This window comes from Lissotriton helveticus, chromosome 2_1, assembly GCF_964261635.1.
Source record: "Lissotriton helveticus chromosome 2_1, aLisHel1.1, whole genome shotgun sequence".
Taxonomy (NCBI): domain Eukaryota; kingdom Metazoa; phylum Chordata; class Amphibia; order Caudata; family Salamandridae; genus Lissotriton; species Lissotriton helveticus.
Genome location: NC_136059.1, coordinates 1,588,690,124 through 1,588,717,394, shown reverse-complemented (window position 1 = coordinate 1,588,717,394; position 27,271 = coordinate 1,588,690,124). Strand labels below are relative to the sequence as shown.

General features: G+C 44.2%; 1 protein-coding gene across 3 annotated transcripts in view; it reads right to left on the bottom strand.

The window, feature by feature from the left end:
• Positions 1 to 27,271, bottom strand: part of SLC49A3 (solute carrier family 49 member 3) — a 484,926-nt gene that overhangs the window by 156,890 nt on the left and 300,765 nt on the right. The window lies entirely within an intron of this gene.

Sequence of the window (27,271 nt, the reverse complement as noted above, 5' to 3'; positions counted from 1 at the left end):
GATGTTCCCCTAGTCCAGCCTGGAAGTAATCAAGGCATGGACCAGGGCTTTCCTAGTTGACACAGGGAGCAAATCAAGTGACTTTCTAAGACTACGCAGAATGCCGAAGCAGGTTCCAGCCACGCGTCTGGTGTGATACTCAAAGGAGATTTTAGAATCAATCCAGATTCCGAGGTTTTTAACTTGATCCTTGGGTACAGGTAGAGGGCCCAATGATTGAGGCCACCAGGCCGATGTTCAGACAGACGGAGACTTGCCCATAATCAGCACGTCCGTTTTGTCTCCGTTCAATCAGACAATTGTCGGACATCCATCCAGCCAAGTCTTGAAGACAAGACGCAAACCTGCTGGCTGCATGCTCAGCCGGTTGTGTCAATGCCACAACCAGCTGAGTATCATCTGCATACGTCACCACATCCACTCCATATTGCTCAGTTAATAGTGCCACAGGGGCCACATAAAGGTTGAAAAGGGTAGGGCTCAGACTGGAACCCTGTGGAACACCTTGATTCAAGTCAAAAGCCTCAGACCTGTGGGGCCCTTGCTCAACACGAAAGCTGCCCTCGTAGAGAAAAGAGTCCAGCCAGTCCCATGCCTTTCCTACCACTCCACAATTCCTTAGACACTGTAGCAAGGTGTGATGCGCCACAGTGTCAAATGCGGCACTAAGATCGAGGAGAATCAGTGCCGCGGTCTGGCCCTCATCCACATGTCTTCGCAAGGCCTCTGTGGAGAAGAGCAAGGCAGACTCTGTTGAGTGGCAGGCACGAAAACCCGCCTGAGAAGGATGTAGGAGCTTATGAGCTTCAATATGAGCTGTAAGTTGCTGATTAACCAGTTTTTCAGCTATTTTGGCAAAGTAGGGAAGGAGTGATATGGGCCGCAGATTACTCAATTGGGCCATACTAATCTGTGGCTTTTTCTTAAGTGGAAGAACCACGGCTTCTTTCCAGGCTGTCGGCACCCTACCAGATCCAAATGACAGCATTAACAGGTGACTAATGTAAGGTGCTAACGCCTCAATATTTCCTCTCAGAATTTTAGCTGGGGCCGGGTCTTTAGGGGAGCCAGATTTCACACCTCTAGCTACTTTAATCAGCAGGTCCTCATCTGGAACCATGAACGCCCTTAGGCAATCTTTTTCTACTGGTCCATCCAACGGTGTCTCCTCACTACCGGAGCAAGCCCTAGCCTCCTTTGGGAAGGTAGAATAGATATCCTTTACTTTATTGTGGAAGAATTCAGCTATCTGATTACAGGATTGCGCAGAGCCTGCCTCCTGTTCCCCAATAGAGGCCAGTGAGGATAGCTCTTTATATACCACATAGAGTTCCTTAACAGAACAGTCTGCCTTGTCAATCCGCTCAGTGTAGTAGGCAGAGCGGATTTTCCTAATCAAGGCATGGTACCTTCTGAGGCTAGTTTTATACGCCCTCTCCGGGGCAGGCAGGTAACCATTTCTCCAGCTTCTTTCAAGACGCTTGCATACCGTCTTAGCCTCTCTTAATTCAGCATTAAACTACCCTGCGGATTTAGTTCGCCGCATGGGACCCGTGCTGGACCAGGGAGCCGTCATATCTAAAGCAAGCTGTATACGATGGTCAAGGACTTCGCAGGCACCATCAATTGCTGGACCTAATCCGTCTGGGGGACCACCCTAAACCAGACTGGTGCAGAAATGTTCAGGGGAAAACTTCGCCCATTATACCTGAAACAATAGGTCTTGTCAACAGAGAGCTAAAGATGTCTGTAGCCAAAACATCAAAAAGTATCACCCACAATGTATGATGTTAGTTGATACCATTGCATGTTTTTCATTTTTCTAACAGAACAGTGCAGCTAAAGGCACTAAAGCTGTCCTTCGGTGAGAATGAAAAATCCATTCTTTCAGTGTGTGAGCACTAATCCCTGATTCTCAAACTAAAAAAAAAAAACTTTCTTCAGAAAATCCTTGATGGCAACGTGGTTACATCCATAAGCCAGGCCTTGAAATGTCTTTGCCTCGCTAATAACCTGCTCAACCCACATGTGAACCCTCACTCTGAAATTGTGGTACTTACCTAACCCACTTGTACTGGTTTATGCCATCCCCTAATATATCTCTGAAATGGAGTGCGATATCAAAAATTTGCCTGAAATTAAGAAGCTTTTTGATAATGATATAGGGCCCTATTTATTTATTAGCGGTTGCCAGTCCTCTGTCAGGGCAATGAACTAAATTACTCAAGTCACCTTAACAGAAGTCACGACAGTCAAATTTAGAAATGTCCGGCCGAACATTTCTAGCATTGGCAGGAACAGCCGTCCTGGTGGTGGCAGGCACTGATAAACAGCTGTATGTCCGCTCGCCTAACTTTGGTGGCAGACATGTAGCCAAACCTACGAAACCCCTTACTCCATCTGGCCATAGTAGAAGTTTGATCACTGGGGACACGGAGTAAAACTATGGTTCAACCACATTTATATCATTCAGGCAGACCATAGTCTTGGCAGGGACAGAACTTTGTCGCAGTTGAGACGGAGTTTCCTCCCTGCCAAGATCTAAATTGGGCCCTTTGTCATTACTGGGCAAATAAATTAGACAAATTACAGTAGACTACTGAAATTTCAGATTTTCTTATTGCAATACATTTTTTGAACTCGCTGCCAGCCCCGGCTCACAAAGCGGGTTTTCAAACCGCATATTTTCGAATGTCATCCCAAGGCCAAAACAAGCATTTACAATGCAATGGTTTCGCCTTTGGAAAAGTTAGAGCTATTGGCATTGCTCATGACATTTCTTTTTTTTTTTACTTATAAATAAATGGCATAGTTATTTACATTGCCAACAGCTCTCTCAGCCCACACAGCTCTCTCAGCCCACACAGCTCTCTCAGCCCACACAGCCCACACAGCCCACACAGCTCTCACAGCCCACACAGCTCTCACAGCCCACACAGCCCACACAGCCCACACAGCACTCACAGCCCACACAGCACTCACAGCACTCACAGCACTCACAGCACTCACAGCACTCACAGCACTCACAGCACTCACAGCACTCACAGCACTCACAGCACTCACAGCACTCACAGCACTCACAGCACTCACAGCACTCACAGCCCACACAGCCCACACAGCCCACACAGCCCACACAGCCCACACAGAACTCTCAGCCCTCACAGAACTCTCAGCCCTCACAGAACTCTCAGCCCTCACAGCTCTCACAGCCCACACAGCCCTTGCACTGCAAACGAAACCCTGCTAGCTGCACGATTAATGCACGCGCTCAGCGTGCTCTAAATGCGGAGTACACTCTTGTACTCCCTCGCTGCACTGTACACCCCCTACGGCACTCCTCAATTGCACTTTACTACATCACCGGAGCACAAGAGGTGCCTGCTGCGTTCGAAAATCATGCACCCGTGCTGCACTTTACATACTGCACCCTCAAACATTATTTGTTGCACTTTAAATGGACGCACTGTCCCTCTGGGTGAGGACCTGGCTCCCTTCTCACAGCACTTTACTCGAATACACCCTTCTGCACGTAAGGGCACCTATGTCAGCTGCGTGTTATTCAGTAACGTATTTAAACGTACACCCTGCAGCACGTTCAAAGCACATTACTCATTTGATTTTCACTTTAAATTCACACACTAATACAATTTAAGCTCGTGCACAATCACTGGACTTTAAATCCATATACCCGAGTCATTTTGTGTGTACAGATGTCGCCTGCACTTTAACTCATTCCAACCGTAAATACTATACTAGACAACACCGCTGCACTTCGGATGAACACGTTAGCACACATTACGCGGTACGCTTATAGTGTGAAGCCGAAGTGCAGGGAATCCTTTCCTTCCACTGCAGTTTAAAGGACATTTTTTCGACTAAAGTCTCCTAAACGTTCCCGAGATCATACCCATCTGCACTTTGCTATTTATTAATAGGTTACCGAATGTATTAAAGGATTAACCGCCCCAACTTTTTTATCAGCTCCACTTTCACTTATTTATTTCCCCTCTTCATTTTTTTTTTAGGGAGGGGGAGGGGAGGGGGGGTAGCCTAACGGCCAAAACTGTCGACTTTGAATCTGAAGAACCGTGTTGGAGTCTCAGCGTTGGCACAGCGTCCTGTGATTCTGGGCAAAACACTCACTCTCCCTGTAGCTACAAAAAATTAATGTGTCCTTGACTGTGTAATGTAGCTGGTGCTCATGTAAAGCGCTCCGATACCTTCAGGTCGAGTTCATGCTTTATAAACCTGCAACAAAAAACAGTTCTTGCAGCGAGACTTTGGACACCACTTGTCTGCTATGCAGGGAATACAAGCTTCAGGTAACACTCAACATCCAGACCCTCTCCACGTTACATTTTACATTGCACTTTTAATGACTATCCCCGCCCCATGCACTTTACAGCGGTAGTTACGGGTGGCACTTTGAAGGGATATACCCGGGACCTCCACAGAGCTTTGCACTGGTGGTTACAGGCGGCACTGAATGGACATCGCCGCACAACCCTCCAACCCCAAAGACACAGCACTTCACTCCAGTAGTTATGGCGGCACTTTGAATATTGCTGCTGTTAAAGCTTTGACTCCGCCCTTCAGACCTGAACTTTGACGTCACACTCCAATCCACAGCACTCGGGGTCATGCTCACTTTACTTCTCCCGAATTATAATTACAAGAAAAGGACGGCGCAGCCGACAACACCAATAAAACCCCACAAAAAGGCAAGTAAATCAAAGGCTCCGACCCAAGTGAAAATCTGACCTGGAGGCGCCTAGAACCCCATCTGCCCCGCCCTAAATGACACAAAGAGAAAATGATTCACCGCAACAACAAAAGCATTTTAAAAACAAAAATAAAGCAATGCCGAGATAACAGACAAACGGAAAGGGAATATCAGCGTATTTAAGAAAGACAACTGAAAAATTAATTTCGGAAAAGACAACTAGTGACTAAAAGTAGCAAAGATTCTGTAAACATTAAAGATTGGCGAGGCAAAACAACTACACTTCAGATGAAGAAAGTAGATAAGTAATAGTTGGCAATAATAAAACAAGGAAGAAATGTCAACAAAAGAGTGACTAACCAGTTTTACAACAATCGAGGAAAACAACAAGGGGGGCAGGAAAGGCACGGACAGCGGGAGGGGGGGCGGGAAAGGCACAGACAGCGGGAGGGGGGGCGGGAAAGGCACAGACAGCGGGAGGGGGGCGGGAAAGGCACGGACAGCGGGAGGGGGGGCGGGAAAGCCACGGACAGCGGGAGGGCGGGCGGGAACGGCACACGGTCAGCGGGAGGGGGGGGGCGAGAACGGGCACTCACCTGGACTTCTTCCGGCGGCGGTCGGCCTGCAATGACCAAAACAAACCTTCCCCCCAAAAAAAAATAGGAACCGCCCACCACCCAATGACGTTGTCAAAGGGGCAGGATGAGTAAAAATGGCCGGAACGCCCCCGAATCTGCTCCGCAAATGACGGACAGATCTCTGTTCCAATGGCTAGCCTCCATTTATGGAGCTAGCCAATGGAACAGAGAGCGGATTCCCAAGCCACTCTACTGTTAAAATAAGGTTTTCGCCTGCGCCGAAAAGCTGCGCGGTGCGCAGCTTTCGACGAGGCGAAACCTAAACATAATGCAGGAAGATTATTTGAGTAAGTGCTGTCATTATCTACATAATTTTTAAAAAGTGGTTCCTTATCAACGGGTTATAGTAGCTTTTTTGATTAACGCAAAGCATGCTGTTTGTTTAGATGAATCCGCATGTTTGCCACTGACTTCCTCTGCAAATTAATTTTGTTGGAAACATACAATCTGTGAGTAATATCATAATGAGACGAATATTGAAGTACGGTTTGGAAAAAAATAGTCCTTCTTATGAGATAAAACAGCTACATACAAAGCCGTATTGGGAACCAAAAGCATCCATGGCAAAAATGTTCAAACCAGCTTCACCCCCTTCCTCCTCTCCCTCTCCTTTAGTCTTTCGTCTCTCTTTATCCAGTATCTTCCTGACGCGCCAGCTGCATATAACCCGGTGAAGTTGGAAAAAAACGCCCAGGTGCCAGCAGCGGCTCAACCTTCAAACCCCGGCCTCCGAGGGCTTCAGCCCAGTGGGATAAATGGGCAGTCCACCACAGGCTATATAATATTGCTGAATCCCTGAGTTTGTGTATGTGTGTACATTAATGAAGACAAGTGCATGTGCAAACCAAGTTGCCTCAGGGTTCTGATCTGACGCAAGTGTTTGTCTTTGTATTACAACATCCATCAGGCTTTGTGCCATCAGATATTGGTGTCCTAAATTTGGGATCTTTTCGTGCAAGAGAGAAGTAGTCTATTAATTTCATTACTGCATAGCAATAACCATCATGACCGCACGTGAACAAATTCTACGATGATAGGCAAATAGATTTTTTTTTATTTAAAAAAATTCATGAAAAAGAGTTAAAGCAGGTAAAGGGTAATTAATAAATAAATGAATAAACAATAAATGAACGAATAAACAATAAGTAAATAATAAAAGGGTAACAAAGAATACAAGGTAATTTGGTTTATTGTGTCACATGAGGCATGCCGGTTACCATATGAGTGAACTACATTGTCGTACAAATACTGCAATACATAAAATAATGTTACATATAGTACATTTTATCTTGTAGTTTACAGAGAGCTTGTAATTGCAGTGTCCAATCGCCATCTTGATATACTGTCATGTTCGAACATAACATGCAGTGCAATTAACAGTGCAGATTATAGTAAAATGTATATATGTTTAACAATCATCAATCCGTCAAAACAATATGTAGTGTAATGCACCGTACAATATAGTATGCGATGTAGTTTATAGTGTAATTGGTTGTGTATTTTACAGCCTTGATGAATGAAGAGGATTGATTGGGTCTCTCAGAGACAAGTGGGGAGAGAGGCAGTCCCAGCTCCAGGAATTTTTATTTGGGTGGGCCAAGGGTACATTTGGGTGGGCCACTGCGGGCTTGATTTATTGCATATATGTCTAGGCAGGCCTGCTTCAGGGCCCTCCTTTATTTCTTCTTAGACGTACAAGGCACAGTAAAACTCACTCTTTTCCAAACCTCCTTTTAATGTTATCACTTTCAAAAAGTGTTTTTTCCATGTAATGTTACTTTGATGGGAAGAGGAGGTTTCTGAGGTGGGGGTATCAGGCAAGTGACACTCCTCGGGCTCCCTCTGTGCGAGCCTTCAGGGAGAATTCCTCTTCATTACTACCTCCACCTAACCACGGACTCTGCAAAACACTCGCTTACAGGCTTGATTATCCACTACTCCTCTCCAGTGCACCTGATCTCACAGCTGACCTTGGGCCCCAGTCCCATATCAGGCACCATCGGGCTCCACTTTCATTTTTCCCGGTAAAAACATTCGTAAAATCACCTTCATACTTAAAACATTGAATATAGCAGTAAATATAATTAGCAGGCACTTTAAAGTATGTTCCACAGTAGCCCTTATGGCCTGACTGCGAATTAAATAAACTAAAACAGAAAGGCCATGACAGGGCCGGCTTTAGCACTGAGGCGAAAGACTTTTTTGGCGCCGCACCAATAACCTCTTTCTCAGCAAATACCTTTACTACCACCTTCCAACAGTGCCCCTCATCCCTTCATGGCCCCACTATTGACCTCTTCCTCGGATTCCCTCACTGCCACACACCACAAGTGTCCCTCATCTCCCCATAGCCCCACCCCCTTATAACCTCCTCAGATTCCCTCAGTGTCACCCACCACCAGTGTCCCTCATCTCTGTGGCCCCTCCCCTTCATGACCTTCTCCTCAGACTCCCTCACTACCACCCTCCATCAGTGCCCCTCATATCTCCCTAGCTCCTCCCTCCACCTCAGGGCCTCTTTCTCGGATTCCACACTGCCACCCACCAACAGTGCTCCTCGTCGCTCCATAGCCCCTCCCACTACCAGCGTCGTATAGGTAACAAGGGCATTCGGGCCGGTGTCCGAGTTCTGCTGTGGGCGGCTTTTTTTGAGCAGTCTGGGGGGCCATTTGGGCGCTGTGTCTATTGTTCGAATACAGGCTCAGCCAGCGACCCATTTGGTGTCTGAGTGGCCTTTCTAGAGGCAGATGGGTGCTCATTTCCTCCGTTTAGCAACAGGCAAAGATGTCACTCCCTTTCCTGGCCGGCCCATTAATGTGTGCACATACTGAGCGCGGGCAGGGGGCTTGAGCAGAAGTGGCCTCACTTGTTTCACCTGTGTAAACTAACGCATGCATTTCTTTACCCCCTCCTAAAGTTTTTTTATAAGATTAAGCCAAAGCAGTGGTTTGAGGAGTGATTATGCAAATGAGGGCCAATTTTTGTTTTGGCTTGTCCGGGCCGATTTTCAATCCCAATCCAATCCTGCCCACTACCTCCTCCTCGGATTCCCTCACTGCCACCCTCCACCAGCACCCCTCATATTTACGTAGCCCCTCTCTCATATGCATTTCATTTGTTGTATAGCGCTACTCATATCAGTGTAGTGTGTGTTAGTACTTTACACCACACACACATTATACAAAGACAATGAATCATACAAGTATGTAAATCAGTCTATAGGGAATGTCACATAAGCCAATGAGGATTACAAGGTGTAGTAATCACATGCCATCCATACTGGTGGGCAGTATATTTTAAGAGGGTTTGGTCTGGGGAATACAACCTTAGGATTTAAACAGTATTCCATGGGGTTCAGCTTTACTGATAAAAATGTATATCTGCCCAACATACTCATTTTAGCAACATTAGAATTATGAAAGACTGGGGAAGTTCCAACTATATCACAAAACAAAAAAGCGAAGTTCTAACTATACCATTCATGTTTGTATGAGGCTCTTTGGTGACAGTTCATTGGTCACTGTCCTATGTTAGGATTGTAACTTCTGAACTGCAAGTAACACAAGGATCTCTGTGACAAAGGCAGTAACCCACTGAGCTATCCACATCAAATACAGTTCATCTGCATTTAAAAACTATTAACAGACAAATGATTGCTCTCCAGAAGGATCATTAATCCCCAGCATTATCTGGGCATTTTGTATTGTCTTGACAGCATCGGCCATGATAACGATAAAAACTGTTTAAATGAAGCACACAGGAAGTATGTGTCCTGCTGGGCCTGTGCAGATTTTACTAATTCTTTTCTCCTGTGCTGCATAGAAAAAGAACTATCAATGCAGCAGGACAGCAGGCAAAGGTTACCAAAGGTTACCATTGTCAAAGAAAGGATTTGTCGCCTTTCACCATGCAGAGATGAAGGGGTGAAAAAATAAACAAAGCCTTGTTAACATTTAAATGGTCTTTAAAGACCTGTGAAGTACTCTAAAACTGTCTCTGTGCGCCCGGAAGCTGTCTCGGCCCGGGCTGACACTCACGACCTGTGCTTTGCACGCCCGACTTCAAGCCCTCACTGCGAGGGCCAAAGCTCCTGTTTGGGTGGGCCAGGTCATGTTTGGGTGGGCCTAGCCCACCCGCTAGAACCGGGCATGGAGAAAGAGTAGATTGAGGAGGGCAGTTGCAAAATAGGCATATTTGCATATTTATAGTGGTTTATTTATTTCTTATGTGATAGTCTTGCTGCTAAATTTAACACAGTTTAGAAATGGGGTTTGAGCTAGCTCTAAATAATACATTTTAAATAATTAATACTCTTTTTTGCAGTGTAGAGAACATTTACTTAATGATGTTTTGTATTAGAGAGGAGGGTTACCTTTTCAGCTTCCACTTAAAATATACATACATAGAGGACTCAGCCCTCTTCATTCAGTGGCCTGTTAAACTGGCATTCATGTTTAGCTTCTACCCACCACTGGATGCAGCATGTGTCAGTGGTTCAGCCCACCGTCAGCCATTGGCTCTCTTGCACTGAACGTAACAGCATTTTGCCCAATCACATGTTCGTATCCAGTGAAAAACAAGTGCACTTCAGTGCCAGGGCTTTTGGGTCAATCAATCCTTTCCTTTTTAAACTATTTTTAGACTTAAAAACGTTCAATTTCTATTGCAAATCCTTGAATAAATATAAAATAAAGTTCATGCTTGACAGGGTCTTTGTCATGGTTTGTTTCAGTATCTGTTCATGGTGGCCTGCAATTTAATTCTCTCGGGAAAGGAAAAGCGGAGTATTTATTAGCGTGATTAGTGTCACCTGCACTACTCTAGTCATCATTCCAGCCCTCTTCCCTAGGGCATCTCTGTCTCTTACATTTACCTGATTAAGTCATTGATTTATGGTCCTGCTCTATAACCCCATGAACAAGGAAGATAAATGCACAGGGTACCTCTTTATAAAGTGAGGAACTGACCACTGATGCCCATATCTTTAGTTTTTCCAAGTTACGAAATGCTACAAAGATCCATGTCATTTTTCCGGTATGAAAAATGCAAAGCAGGCTTTAGAAACAAGCTGCTTATAAATGTAAGACAAGTGTATATATTTCAAAGTAGGCACAATGATACATAAATATACTGTATCATGCTATGCCTGTTGATTGAATAGACCCTCACTTCGCACGGTTTTTAGGTGATTTTTGTGATGTATATATACTTTTCCTTTTTAGGTCTCGCACAGGCAGTGCTTGCGCTGTCTCTTTGAGAAATGCTGTGTTCAGGTATGGACTTGCAGCTCTGCTCACTTTCCGCCCATCTTTTTAATTGACTCCCGTCACTGTCCTTTGTAAAGTGTGGCTTTTCATTGGTCATTAGGCTTAGTAGTCCATCCTTAGTACCGCCTTGTCTCATCTTGTAATCTCCCATGAGGACAGCCCCTGTTAAATGTGTTGTTACTCAGTAGGTTTTAATTACAGCCTCTGGGCACTATTTGGTTAACCACTTGGCTGCTATGCGTTTTCCCCCCCGGTGCTGGGATTGCCCATTTTCCATTATTCATGACGAGCTGGGCTCGTCATGAGCGTGCGAGGAGGCTACACCATGACGAGCCCAGCTCGTCATGAGCGTGGAAGGGGTTAAATGGTCGTCTCCTGCCAGTTGTTGCAGGCAAGACACGCACTCCCACAATGCTTTCTTTTTTGTTTTTCATAGCACAGCATGCCTGGAGGCCGTGCCTTTGGTTAGTTGTTTGCTGAGTTAAACACGGACGAATGTTTTTTTCTTCTTCCTATTTGTTAACTTTGTTTATCTTAAAGCGCCCCACTCCGCGATTTTATTTTTATGCCAGCCACCCCCCTTTCTTTAGACGCTGCTTGCCTAAAGAAAAGTGTGCGCCACAAATAAAGAGGCATGAGGCGCTTTTACAAAAAAAAAAAAAAACATTTGTTTGTCAACTTGACCAACAAATGCTTTTTTTGTAAAAACGCCCAAAACATTTGTCTGTCAAATTGACAAACAAATACTTTTTTTTTGTAAAAGCACCACATATTGCGCATTCACTTTATTGGCAGCCGGCATTAAATTGAAAGCGCGGCATGGTGCATTTTTTCAAACAAGCATTTGCAATGCAAAGGTCTCACATTTGCGAGAGTTTAAGCTACTGGTATTATAAATGGCAATGCCTTTCATTTATCTGTTTTGAAAACCAACACATATATATAAAAGGTATTGTCATTTACAATGCCAATTGCTCAAACTCTCGCAAATGCGAGAACTATTGCATTGCAAATGCTTGTTTAACATTGCGCAGAGCGGGGCTTTTATGAAGGTCTTAATCGTGATAATTTGTAATTCCATTTTTTATACGTTGCAAGGCTAATGCTGATGACAATTGAATAAATAAATCACATACGTAAGCACTAAGCAACAGAAATGTTATAAATGGCACAGAAGGTAATAGAAAAATTCCAATCTTTATACTTCCCTTTTTAAGGTCTCTGGCTTTGAACCTTACAAACTCCACATTTAGGGTGGGCGTATGCATTTAAATGTACAACCTGTGTAGATTTTTTCTATATCAAACATTTCATTTAGTTTTGCCACTATATAGTAATACAGGAGTTGACCGAACCACATCAGAGTTTACATCTCACTTACAAACAGAAGCCAACCACGGCCCCTCAGGCAAGGATATGATAAGCTACCCATTTCCCCTACACCTGCTTATATTTCTTGGGGCAGCCTCTTGACATATAAACCAATTCTTTGAGTCTGGCGCACCATGCCATTCCTGCCCTCCAGCTTGCCAGCAGAGGGGGTTTGGGGAAAGCCAATGTTTGAAGATATCGCGTTTGGCCAAGAGAGTCCCGATTCCAAGGAGGCTCCGATACCCCCTTAGACCTGCAAAGACCTCAATAATACAGAACAGTGCTATCCTCCGGGAAGGCTCAGTAACTACTACCAGTACCCCAGAAATCTCAACTGTGTAGATTGGTATGCCATTCTTCTTAAACATCTATGAGTCACCAGATTCAGGGGTTTACCAGATTGCAATATGAAAATAGAGAACTGTAGTTTTCCAACTTTTTGTTTCGGTTTCCGATTTTAGCCTGAAGAAGCCAAACAGTGATTGAAGAGGAGAGATCCAACGTTTTTAACCTTTCATTAAACAATAAATAAATTAATGCACTTTTTACATAATACAACGATCTAAATCTGTTGTGCAGGGCCTCCAGAGAATTGTAGATATATCTGCCTTCGGATTCTGTAATAGTATCAGGGGGAGACTTGGAAGGGCATTGCATGAAGGCCAAGTTACTGTTCACTATGTATAGGGTGAGCCAGGACAGGTTATGGCTGGGGGCCCAAACCTTTCCACCAATATTTGTGTCGTCCCAATTGGAGAGCAATGTCTTCCTGGCTCCCAGGATGCTTTGCTGACTAGCAGCCATCTAATGGGTCCTGCTCTGACTTGAGTGGGTACTTTCAGTTCCTTCTAGAGATGGAAGCCCACCATTAAGGGCTATCCAGCTTGGATGCCTCAGACCCTGTAATCATGAAACATTTGTGCTTCATCCAGGCAATCGATCAGGAAAAAAGCATTGGGCTGGATGAATCCACCTTTTCATAAGTCCTTACTTCACCCAACAATAATAAACGTGTTAGCACTGTGTGACAGAAACTGACATGGCACATTTTAGGAAATCTAGAACGCACAGTGCAGCTAGCAGTTTTCCTTGGAGGCCCCTCCCCCACCGCTTCAGTGCATGATCTTGAGTCTTGGGAAGCTGTCATGCACTTAATACCATGAGAGAGAAACTGGCATACAATCACTGTTCCCTTTAACAAATCCAGGGAACTCACCTGCACTTCCAAGAGCACAACTGGGCTCAGATATTAAGCATGGCTAGCTAGGAGAAAAAGTATTCACCCTTTCAAGGAATCAAGTTCACCCAAAGTGACAGTTCCTGAAATGCTCCATGATATAGCAGGGAACCCTAGACAAATGGCATTGTGTAACATGACAAGGTGTTCAGGAACAAACAGGCAATGGCACTGTCCATACTGACTATAAAAAGAGGGGAATTTGTGCTGTCACCCAAATAGTAACCAGGGAGAGACCACAACAACCTCTATTGAGGAAGTGGATGATGTAATGTTTCAGTGCATTGTAGGTGAAACCACTAGAGTACGGGATATATATAGCAAGAAATGTATAGTAGAGTGTCGCAGGTGGATGCCGCAGCAAGCCCTGGTATAGAAGTGAATACGAATGCACCAGTCCAAGTCCTGTGCAGAAAGCTTCTTTCCTTTTATACAACATCAGTGGATACATGGCACACATGCAGGCAGCAATGCACTACTTGCAGAGAGAGAGAGCTAAAGTTTTTACTTCTGAATTCTAGGATCCAGATATAAGCTCCCCCCCTACTGCCATCAGCCTCAAAAGAATGAAAAATAAATCCTATATTAAACCTGGGCTTATTATCGCTTTATTTTGTTTCTCAGCCGAGCCTTCGGGGGCGGGGCCAGGGGGATGACAGACACTGAGGGGATCGGTTGCACACATTGCCTTCCGCGAGCATGTGCGTTTGGCGAGCAGTCTCAGAACGGCCAAACTGAAACGCTCACTGAAGCGGTCACCAACCCGAGCTCCATTGCAGGGTTGGAGACAGCAGGCACAGACTCCCATTCTCAACGGGAGCGTAAATTGAGGGCGCTCAGGCCAATCCTGACGCTGCTCTTATGCTGCCAGTAGCATGAGAGCAGCGTCAGGATTGCCCGCAGGAATGGCTCGGAGCCAGTGCCTGCAGTATAAACCGGCGACGATGCACGCATTTTATTTTTGTTTGTTTCTTTGTCCATTGGCCCCGTCCACCCTCAACCATCATCCCCCGCCACCACCACCTCCCGCCACTCTGCCCAGGAACTGGCTGCTGCTGCATGGCAGAGATCTCCACACAGGAACAGTAGGAGAGGGGGAAGTCACAGTCAGCAGGTTAGTGAATAGCATTTTGTAGTACATAAGTAGTAATATGGCAGTACAACTTCACTTACTTCAAACTGCTCTTTGTGACTAAACCCCCGTGAGTTACCTCGCCCATCACATGCATAATCACCAACAGGAAGTCGAGGGTCTGGATTAATCGATTAATCGATTACTTGAAAACAAGGCCATGTCACACCATCTTACTCGCTAACGTTTGCCAGTAGAGTTGCCAAGTGCCTCTTATAAGGGGAGAAATATTATCAAGAAAAAAAACTGTTTTCTCATCGGAATTGCGTGCATCCTTTCTCTAGAGTTGGGCGACCGAAGAGTTCCTGCCCACTTACTCCCTCGTTGCTGCCTTCATTCATTCTAAAACCCAACCCTCTATGGCCCTTTTTAAGAAAGCCCTAAAGACGTGGTGTTTCACTAAGGCCTACCAGTAAGCATGCTCTTTGACCTTACACGTTATTTGGTTAGGCGCTTTGACGCCCGTTGGCCTAAGTAGCGCTATATAAATCTGGCTTCATTCATTCGCCTTTACCGTTCCATGCCCATACATGTCATCCTTTTCATGCAGCCTCTACCTCTCTGGCCCTGAAGGCATCTTCGCCTACTCTGCTGACTGACATATTCTCCATCTATGGAAAGCTATCAATAGCCTGGTCTGGCAGGGAAGAATACATTTCATGCACTGCAAACCTGTGGTTTTTAAATGCCTCTGCATTCTTCAGATGTAGAAGTCCATTCAATATTTATGTTAGTGACCTTAAGGAAGTGCCTTTGAGGCAACCCCTCAGCACACTAAATGTGCAAAAATCTCACGTCTTCTAAAAGCAGCAAAAGATGTATAGACCTTCCGAAGAGGAAATAAAGATGTGAATAACAGCCAGTATCTCAAAGAATAAAAACCAACCTATAAATAACTTTAAACGAATCAGTGCTTAAAATGGACCGCATCGCTTTTTGAAGACAAAAATGAAAGCGAGATTTGAGGAGTGTTGCTAACAGACTTAGCGAATCACCCCACCTCTGCTCACTCTGTTGCTTCCATCCACCCCGCCCTCCTACCCTCTCGCCCTGTGCTTCGCCCCCTGTACATTGTGTTGCTTCTGTCCCACCACCGACAGTTGAGAACCCCACCCCAGACTTCCATATTGCTTGCTTCCTTCCACACTGGCACGTAAATAAAAAAAATTAAAAAAACGCCTGCATCATTTTGTAGGCGTGTGAACGCATGGTGCACGCACATACATGATGTAGTGTCGTAGCGCTCCTTTTTGTAACTTTATTTTCTTTAGCTATGATGCACAGCCTCTGGGATGGTGAATAGCATGGCTGAAAACCATTGGCAGAGCCAAAAGGTCCTAAAGACAAGACCTCCTGGCCTTGCCAATGCTTGTTTACGCAGGGAAAGGGGTAGTGCCAAGGAAAGAAGACACCTGTGTAGACTCGAAAGAACGGAAAGACTTGTTGCAGCATGAGGCCGTATCAGCACAGGTCAGTGAATACTCAGGTGAGAGCCTCATGTTGTGGGTGTTTAACCCAAAATGCGGGTGTGACACCTGCAATGGGGATTTGGGGGGCAGAAACTGGAGAGAGATCTGCACCCCCCCCCCCCCCGTCTTTGGGGGGAAGTGGTGCATTCCAGAGGACTACATGGCGGGTTTGGGCTCTATTTGGGCGAACTGATTGCCCAACATTTACATATTAGCGCCTCCGTTTTTTGTGCCAGCCACCATTTTAATGTGGTGGCAAGGTGGCTGGGAAGTACCTGCCATATCCCTTCCAAATTAAAGAAGTGCAGGTACCGAGTGCCTTAGCGCCTATACCCATCTGCTGAAGAGACCTTTCTATGTAGAGCAATTTTCAGGGAATTATAAAAATGGTAAGCTAACTCTGGTGGTTAACGCAGTTATAGGAGAGTTTGGTGTTTTTTCAAGTCACTGTTTTGTCTCAAACTACCACAGAGGGTTAATGTGCTAGCTGCAAAGCACATTGTACAACATGCATATCCCAGATTTGCCTTTTAAGAAGATAAGTACGTTGGTTACTGCTTTTGTTACTGAGATCCTTTTGTTATTTACAGTTCCTAAATTGCAATCCTAATATAGCCCAGTGAGCTATGAACCCGCATGAATGAGCTGCGTGCAAACAACAGGCCATAGTTTAGATCCACATTGTCTCTTGTAACATTTCCTGTCCATTGATTTATACACTTATACGATTTATTGTCTGTTTGTATGTGGTGTAAAGCGCTCTGACACCCTAAACTGGGATGAGTAGCGCTATAAAATAATTAAATAAAAAAATGCATTCATGAGTGACATTTAAATGGTTAGTTGTAAAATTACTCATGCACACATTCATTTCAAAAACTTTATTTCGATTTCATATAGAAACCATAAAAGTATACATAACAAATTTTAAAAAACAATAAAATTAATCAGACATTGTACATGTTTACATACTTTTTCTTAAGACCAAATGCCATCAATATCTATTTCGAATCACCAGAGCTGATCTGATAAAATTTAAGACGGCATTACAAATATGTGCAGTTAGTTGACAGGGATAACAAACAATCATACGCTTCTTTATAATATCGTGTTTGAAATGATGCCAATAAAGGTTTAAGGAAAGTGTTTCTTGGTACTTTATACAAGGTACAGAAAAACAAAAGGTGGAGAGTATTCTGTGAAACCCTATTGTTACAGGGGCAGTGGGGTAACTTTTCCCACCAGCCCCCCTGCTTTGGGAAAGCGAACAAAAAATGTAGGGTACCAAGGCGAAATCTTGTTAGATAGAAACGCCATTGCGTGTTCATAATATATGACAAATAAAACTGGCGAACTGGCTTTCCCCGTGCGCTCAGTGCATGGTCATTTGTCCTAAAAGAACCCAAACTAGTTTTAAAAGCGTTTTTAATAATCTCCTTGGCATCCCTACCAAGTAGTTCCGGGTTTGTAAACATTTTACCTAGGCCAATGTTAAAAAAAGTCTCTCTAACGTATCTTAGCCACGGGATTTGGGTATAATAATCAAGTTTAAGACAATCTTGGATGATATCTTTTGTTAGTTTCAGGTCTTCAGATTGCCAAACCTTTGCCCATAATATTAGAGGGGCAACGTAAATGATGTCACTTATAAACTCGATACCAACTTCTCCATGGCAAAATATATTAGATGTACCCATTGGGACAGATAACAAACGCTTAACAAACTTATTTTCCACAATTTGTATTTTTTCACATTTATCCGAACCCCACACCCCTGAACCATAGGTCAAAACGGAAACACACTTGGCCTTATATAATGATATAATTTCTGCTACACACCGCTGGCCTAATTTACTAGAAAAGCGGAAAAGAGCTTCGGTTAATTGTGCAACCTTCTGAACCCGTGCTGTCAGCAATGGTTCCCAACTCAGTTTTTTATTAAAAAGGTTACCCAGATAACAGAAGTTATCCACTTTCTCAATGGTAGCATTCTTTACCGTATATTTCCGTATTTTAACATTTTTTGGACCGCAAGTCATGGCAAAAGATTTAGTAAAATTAACACCTAATTCTAAATTGCCCATGAAAGTATCAAAAGCATTCAGGGAAATCTGCATGCTGTTAGGGGTAAGTGCCATTAAAACAGTGTCATCAGCATAAGACAACATTGGGATTCTTTTTCCGTTTATCTTTGGAAAATCAGCAGATGTTTCTAACAAAAAACCCTCCAAACCATTTGTATAAACCAAGAATAAGAAAGGTGCTAAAATACATCCTTGACGGACGCCTTCAGTATATAAAATTGGTTGTGATTTTTCTCCACCACGGCCATATCTGACCCTGACCGTTGTAGCAGTGTGTAGCCTGCGGAGCAGGGTAACCAGTGGTTCTTCAAAACCCATGGAGTCCATCATACGCCATAATTTTTCCCTGCACACTGTATCAAAGGCGCTGGACAAGTCCATGAATGCCAAGTGTATAGAGCCAATCTTGGCACCCATGTGCTTGCCCATAATCAAAGCAAGGTTCAAACACTGCTCGGTGGTTCCTTTCCCTTTCCTAAAACCATATTGCGATTCTACAATTACCCCTGATGACTCAGCCCATGTTTCCAACCGTGCCAATATCACCCGACCCATCAACTTACATGTTGAGTCTATTAGCGATATTGGCCTATAGCATCTTGGATCATACTTGTCGACTTTTTTAAAAATTGGGACCAAAACGGCCTCTTTCCATGAGGTCGGAATGGGGCCAGTTATTATTGCCTTAAATACATTCATCAGTAGAGGAGACCAAAACTCTTGATTAGATTTAAAAAGATCTAGAGGTACTGAATCAGGGCCTGGGGCCTTTGAAGCTGCCCCCAAAGTCAAAGTTAACTTTACTTCGGCAAGCGTTATCGATTCGCTCAACTTCTTAGCTGAGTCCATATTAACATAACGGGAATCATCCTCCTCCAGGGCAGCAGTATATAATTTCTCTTTGGGATTGAAAATTTTGTTATAATGAGTTACCCAAGTTCCCTCTGATAGGTGAACTCGAATAGTATTTTCCTCCCCAGATTTTAAAGAGGGCCTATTTATAACTTCCCAAAAGAGTCTGTTATCCCTTAAGTCAGATGCCTTATCTAAATCTTCCCATGCTTTAGTTTTCAATTAATTTTTCCTTTTTTTAATTGCCTGCCTATATTGTTTCCTTGCTAATATAACCATGTTTCCATCTCTGGGTTTTTTACGCAGTGCTTTAGCTAAGGTAGTTTGAGCTGCAGAACATTCCGCGTTAAACCATTTGGGCCCATGATCTTGATTCTTCCCCCCTACCTTTACTAGTAAATGTGTAGCTACATTTTCCATTAGCTTCTCGAAGCTCCTAATTATATGAACTGGGTCGGGATCGGATGATAGACATATGTCTATCTGAGCCACATTTTCTTTAAAAATATCCATTTCCAGTTCCCCCACGGCTACTTTATTCCATTTTACAGTAATACCCTTATTCTTATTATATGCTACAGGATGTTCCTGAAACCTTTTTTTTTTTTCACAACCAAATTCCTGAAACCTTTTTGAGTCAGCAGCAATAGTCAAACTCAAGGTTAGGGGGTTATGATCGCTAGCCGGGTTTACCTCAGTTTTAAAATCATTTAGATAACTAAAAAATCCCATGGATACTATAGCAAAATCAATTGTGCTAGTTCTGCCCCTTGTGCCCTGAAAAGTGGGTATGTTCATATTCATATTCATGTTACCCATAAAATTCTTCGCATCAAGAATAGATAAATTATTGTTTACTAAAATACTATTTAGGGCCTCGCCTTGTTTTGTATGGGAAAAATGGGCCACAGGGTGGTCATTTAAGTCCATCATCCCACAGGCTCTGGACCCACTAAATTTACACAGCTCGCAGTTAAAATCACCTAACCACATAATAAGGAGAGGGAAAGCTTTATTTCTTACTTTAGCAATCTCTTCATACAAATTATCAATAATTTCCGTTTTATTTGGGTCAAATATATTGTAATACCAATTAATAAGAAGAACAGGTTCTGTAATAAGGTTCTTAATAATAAATAGTTGGTACCAAGGTCTTTCCACCACAAGATTTACGGTTATTAAATTATGTTTTACAGAGATTGCTGTCATAAGTCCACCCTTTGCTCGCCCTGAGTTTGATGGTATTGCTGGGGTATTAAAAGCCTGAAAACCATCCAAACTCAAATCCACTATACTCCAGGTCTCCTGAAAACAGACTAAATCAAAGGACTCCACAAAATCTACCCATACCGGATCATCCCCCCTATGGGCAAAACCCGCTATATTCCAAGAGAGTACACGAAAATTACTGACCCTCTCACAGGTATTAGAAACCTTTTCACAATTACCCTCTTTTCCCACTAGCAATCTATCTGGGAAGGGATCTTGGGCACATTGGCCTGCCTTGGTTTCTATAATATTAGTTCCCGGATCGGCGACCTCATATGCCTCATTTATGTAGGTGTCCTTGTCATCACTACTCTTTTCCAAATCCTCACTTATATTTGTAGCTCTACAAGGAACCATGTTATCCCCCCGTATTGAACCAAAGTCGTTTGTTCGATATTTAGTTAGAGGGAGTCAATCGTTCAGATTCAGTGGAGTCAAGGGGTAAAACATGTTTGACAAAGGAATATTCCAGAGCTCCCTCGGATCAGTCCGGTATTGACTATTTGAATCAAAGTACGAATTTCGATAATTGGCTGTGGTGTGGAATCTGGGATTTCTATTTGTATAGTCAAAGGTTGGATATTCTATGGGTGGTTTCTGATAATGGTTAAAATTTAAACCATATCCCTGCCGTTCTTTTTTCGATGGAAGCATCATATTTTCCTGGTAAAAATATGTCAGGCTACGTGTAGAAACTCCACCCTCATTACTACCAACAAACCAATCATTTATATAGGATACCACCGTGTGGTCCTTAAAATTCACTATGATCAAGTCACCATCTATATCCTTGGGACGTATGCCTACCCATTGACACCTCCTAACAAATACAATGTCCCCATTCAAATATGCAGGTAGTGGTCTATTCACGGACAACCAATGAATCACTTTATTTTTTAAACTTCTGTTTGATTCAGTTTCCTCCTCTCCAACTACTGGAACTCCAGTTAGAACAATAACAAAGCCATATGAATCTGGGGGTAATTGTACCGTGTTTTTATATTGTAATTTAGCCTTACCAATATGCGACGTTTCTAAATTAGTTGATATATTACTTTCTGTAGGCTTTAAAACAACGGCAGGTACTTTCCCTTTTTCCATATTTTTTAGTGCTGGGGTTACTTGCGTATGTGATAAAGGTAAAGGGTTTTTATCAACAACTAATTTCTTTAATTTATTAGGGGGATTATGTTGGCTAGGAGGTTTACTGGTATTTTGTTCTCCAGGACTGATAGCCGAAGCGGGTAATGCTACCTTCTCTGGGAGTATGGGTTGAGGAAGAAGACAGTCTAATTTTTTTTCTAAGATTTTTAACCTTTCTACAAGCGGTAGGACAAAGGCTTGTAACATTTTTTTGAGTGCTTCCAGAAGCTCAACATTGGAACTTTTATTATCCTCCCCAACTGCATTTATTTGTGTTGTTTCTATTCCCTCCGATACCATATCCCCCGTATCTATTGGCAACAATGGTCTTGGGGATGCCATCTCAGAGGGTTTCCATAGGTTAAGAGACCTATTTTTGTTTTTGTTTCCCCTCCTCCTTCTTTTCCTTGCTGGAGAGGATACACCATTTTTACGCTTCTGACCATGGTGTGCCTTGGTTGTTTCAGGAGAGGGAGGAGAAGGAAGCAAGGTAACAACCTCTGTTTGTATCTTCAAAGGGGGTGGAACAACATTAATGTGACAATGAGTATCAATTTCCTGGGGTAACGGGGTATTAAGATCTATAAGATTATCAGTTGTTACCATAGACGATTCACTCAAAATGGTCACCATCATACCTTGATCCCCCAGGGGTAGCAGACTTTCCTGAAAAATTAACGGGATGCTATCTGTATTAAAAAGCTCTGCATCTATATCCGCCTGTTCTACTATGGATGCAGAAAGTACACCTTTATTGACAGAAGAAACCTGTCTTTTAACTGCCTCTACAGATAGGCGCCGTTCGGCCCTTTTTTCTGCCAATAGCAATTCACGATCAATGTCTTTAGTAGCTTTAGTAAAGAATTTATCTAAAGGACCGAGTATAGAAACACTCACATGATCAGGTAGAATATTTGGGGTAGAAGCAGACATCCTTTAACAGACTATAAGGTTAGATATTTAAAAGATGATAAAAATAAGCTAAAAACAATTAAGACCTATAAGGGTCCAATAAGGGTAACAGATATGAAAGACAACAATTTACCCAAGAATGAATTCTAGTCCATTTGTCAGAGCGGTGGCCCGGCCCGGCCTCCTTCGGCCCCGGACGGCCACAGACGGTCCCGCCCTTGTCCCGGGCTTCTCCCGGGACGCTCCCGCACGCTCCCGCTTAGCGGGTACTGACCCTCCCTTAAATGGGTAGTCCGTAGATTTGCAGGCAGGGCGTGGTGGCCAGGGAGAGCGGCCAGGTGACGAGAGGCGCGGTGTGCAGGGGCTTCTGGGATTCGAAGTCCTGCCCCGCACGCTCGCAGCCCTGGTCCTTCCACGCAGCAGCAAACAGGCTCCCCTGTGACTCTGGGGCGCAGCGGGACCCGCGAAGCGGGTTCCGCAAGTCGTAAAGCGGCTAGAAGGGGTCCAAACAAAGTCCTCAAACGGTCAGCAACAAGTACAGAGGTCTCCCACGACGGACGGTCCTCACAAGCCCTTTGAAGGTTGCAGGCGGGGCGTGGTGGCCAGGGAGAGCGGCCAGGTGACGAGAGGCGCGGTGTGCAGGGGCTTCTGGGATTCGAAGTCCTGCCCCGCACGCTCGCAGCCCTGGTCCTTCCACGCAGCAGCAAACAGGCTCCCCTGTGACTCTGGGGCGCAGCGGGACCCGCGAAGCGGGTTCCGCAAGTCGTAAAGCGGATAGAAGGGGTCCAAACAAAGTCCTCAAACGGTCAGCAACAAGTACAGAGGTCTCCCACGACGGACGGTCCTCACAAGCCCTTTGAAGGTTGCAGGCGGGGCGTGGTGGCCAGGGAGAGCGGCCAGGTGACGAGAGGCGCGGTGTGCAGGGGCTTCTGGGATTCGAAGTCCTGCCCCGCACGCTCGCAGCCCTGGTCCTTCCACGCAGCAGCAAACAGGCTCCCCTGTGACTCTGGGGCGCAGCGGGACCCGCGAAGCGGGTTCCGCAAGTCGTAAAGCGGCTAGAAGGGGTCCAAACAAAGTCCTCAACGGTCAGCAACAAGTACAGAGGTCTCCCACGACGGACGGTCCTCACAAGCCCTTTGAAGGTTGCAGGCGGGGCGTGGTGGCCAGGGAGAGCGGCCAGGTGACGAGAGGCGCGGTGTGCAGGGGCTTCTGGGATTCGAAGTCCTGCCCCGCACGCTCGCAGCCCTGGTCCTTCCACGCAGCAGCAAACAGGCTCCCCTGTGACTCTGGGGCGCAGCGGGACCCGCGAAGCGGGTTCCGCAAGTCGTAAAGCGGCTAGAAGGGGTCCAAACAAAGTCCTCAAACGGTCAGCAACAAGTACAGAGGTCTCATGCACACAGATACAACCGACATTCTTACCGTCCATGCACACCTCTTACATGGGGCCTATAAGAACAAGCATTTACAATGCAACGGTTTCGCCTTTGTAAAAGTTTGAGCTATTGGCATTGTAAATGACAAATTTTGTATTTATGTGTTGGTTTTGAAAGCAGATAAATAAATGTCATTGTCATTTACAATGCCAATAGCTTAATCTCTCTGGCTGCAGGGCCCGCATTCACCAGCATTGTGTGGAGGTGGGGGTAATCAAAAAACCTTTTAACACCATATAGATTGTGTACACCAACTTGAAAGGGGGGTGATTAAAGAGCTAAGAGGTCTAAAAACACCCTCTCTCATTGTTATCTAGTTACTGGAGATTTATTTATTTTGATGATGAATAATGTAGGATGTTTATGTGGCAGAGGAGTTTAAAGATCATGTTGGCAGATATGGGCAAACTAAGTTTTTTTTTTTTATACTGACTTCGCAGTTTGTTCAATTGACAATTAAAGAAATTTAGAGCATTGCATTTGCTGACTGCTTCTATGTCAATGGTGTCTCATCCTTGCTAGAGAAAAGATTCTAAAGTTTAAATTCAGAGATTGCTTTTGTTGGTGACCTAAGTGAGGTTGTGGTCATGGGTGATAAGAAGACATGGTAGCTGGTTCTTCCTAGAGTACTGAATGGAGAACCAGCCACAGGGTACACACTTACGATCCTCAGGGACTGACCAAAGTCAGGCTTTGTGTAAGACCCAATTTTTTTTTCATAAAATCAACTGTGGTACTCCTAAATGTCAGACCAGAATCGGCCCTTAAAGGAACCCCATGGGTTCCCATGTAGAACATCCAACTCTAGATTAAACAAAATCGACAAAATCAAGGCCAAGTGGTCCAGATACATTCCATATACTGAAATCCTCAACATAACTCAGAGCCAGAAAGCGGTGTCAAATTAATCATATCTGCGGTAAAGGGTTGTGCCGTAGATCAACCTACTCCACTACCTTTTCCTTTTTTACTTCCTTTCGCTCATCAGCATTTTATTTTCAATTGCTGCTACTGGTTTTTTCCTTGCAGAAATCTAGGGATGAAACATGCTACGGTCTGCAATGTCTAAAGTGCCTCATGGGGGAAGCCACCTTTAAAGCACTAGAAGCCTAGGCCATACTCTCTGCAGCTCTCTCCCAAACTCTAATCCCTGCAGGTAAATGTGTCGATTAGATTGGGAGCAGGAAGTCAGTCCATCCCAGGTCTATCAGTCCCTGCTGCAGTCCTTAACCAGATTTCCTCCAAACACACCAAGAGTGGGTAGGAACAAACTATCAGAAGAGTTTCCTTTCTTTGTCACATACAGCAGATGTGATACTTGCTCCACTAATTTGTCAGCTATTGCAGACATCAGAACTATCCCTCACTGAGCAGACAGCAGAGACACCCCATCATTGCCAGACAGTAGAGCAATTCATTGCCTACTTGATTTATCCCCCAAATTTAAAACTGGTCCCTGACTTGCCACAAACCTGCAAGCAATTCTTTTCTCAACTTTATTGTCCTGCATACCTATCTAATCTTCTATCTATATCAGCCTATAGAATGGACTATCAAGATTCATCCATCATTCATATAGAAAGTTATATACCTCCACATTTAAACAACTCACTTAGAGATGTTGGTACACTGAGGGACACGGACCAGAATCAAGTAAGATTGGGAGATTATCTTATCTATGATCAATAAACATTGGGGTCAAGAGACTTGCAGTTTGGAATCTCAAAAGACAGAGTTAACAAATATGAAGCCCACTGATTGGGCTCGTGGGAAAGGAGAAATAAAAGCAGAGAGAGACCGACATGATGACTAACTGATTAGTGCTAGATTAATACCCACACAAGACCCTGTCAAGAGAAAGTGGGCAAGGAAAGCAAATCTAGGAATACATTGTCGAAGGTTCCATCATAATTTGGCTCAGGAACCAAAAACCTCAAATTAAGAAACAGACAAGTCTCTAACACCGATTAGATTGGATTTGACATATGCCATACGCTAAAACTCAAGACCAGTCACCTATTAAGCGATCCATCAGAATTCTAAAACGACAAAAAAAGCAGGTACAACTCAAACGTTTTGGATGAAAACAAAAGGCCCTATACCCAGTGTAGCAACCAGAATTGGTAAAAGATAATACAGCTCACATTCATTTGGGATGACCAGTAAATTTGCAACATCTGACCATTTATCCCACTCATTCCACACTGCACTCCTCCTAACAGCAAAACAGAACATGGGTACCACATTATATACTTCTTCAGGCCCGGCAAAGGTTGCTGACCCACATCACATCCACCCCACATTATCAGTCCTGCAAACCCTCAATCACGTTTATTAATGTACCAAGACTCTGCAAAGAGACAGGAAGCAGAGTATGCTGTAATACATAAAACGGAGTCATGCAAACCACCGGTTTAAAGTAATGAAAATCAATATATCAGTAAGGACAGTCACTGTATCTACCAGCTCATCCTTGTACTGCAAAACCACAGAAAAACATAGCGGGACAGTAAAAAAATAAAACATTTGGTAATAGCCGATGAAGAGTTCACATCACTTACATGGGGATGCTTTCAAGTTGATGCTTCTATGCATCAACTTTTCCATCCTCTTCCTGCGTGGATGGGAAGGTACTAAACTGAGAGGCCTGCACGATGAGAAATTTGGTCCCCTTCATCCTTGGAAACAAGAGATGAGAAATGCCTGGAATGCCAGATATTCCGATACGGCCTGTCTCCAAAACATCTATCTCCATGGCAGTGTCCATTAGACACACTCCTCACACAGACATCCTGACTCCCAGGTCATCCACCCACATGACACTGCCTTGAAAGAGAGCAGATCTGCGGTAACTGCGTCACTCACTCATTAAACCAAGAGGAAATACCAGTCCCGCCCCCCGTGCCCCCACCTCTACGGACACACACTTCGACACCCCACTGACATCAGGGCGCACAGTCACAGCAAACAGGCATATTCATAACGCAAGTCCCATTTTACGTGTTACATTAATTATACGATTTAACTTCTTAGGCCCAGAGTCTGTCCTTTCCTTACCACCCTGCAGCACGCCACGTGGGATGAACGTACAGACTGCTCTAAAATGATGCCATGCACCACATAATCAGAGACACCTTGCCTGCAGCCACCTCGACGTGATTTACAGCCTTTGGCACAGACACTGCCCGCCGGAGTTCGCAGAGCTAACATGGTGATTTCAGGGAACACAGTCGAAACATCCTTAAACAGAGACAAACACAACTTCTCTAAAACAAAACGAGTTTGTGTTTTCTCTAGGTTTAAATGAAGCTTTTTACACACACCACCCGCCCACCCCCACCACCACATGCAGCCTTCCGCGAGCTGCGCTAACTAAGTAGGCCTTTCAAGACTGGAATTTCTAGATAAGAGGAGCGCTTGGTGTCAGCCACGAGGAGCACGACTTCCTAACAAGCATTTACAAGTGGGGCCGGAGACACAGACAGCGGGAGGGGGGGCGGGAAATCAGATAGGAAACCATGAGTACAGCAATGGTTTAGTAAGATGTCCAGGACATATGCTTTTGAGGAGGCATATGCTAAACGCATGAGGCCAATGTGTAGAATTAAGGGAGTCTGGTGAGATTTCTCTCTGTTATTTCCAGCAAGTAAATGATGTTTAAGATTGACATCCTTTCCGTTTTATAGATGCCATGTAGAGATCAAGTTTACTACTGAGCTAAAAAATGGATTTAGATAATTT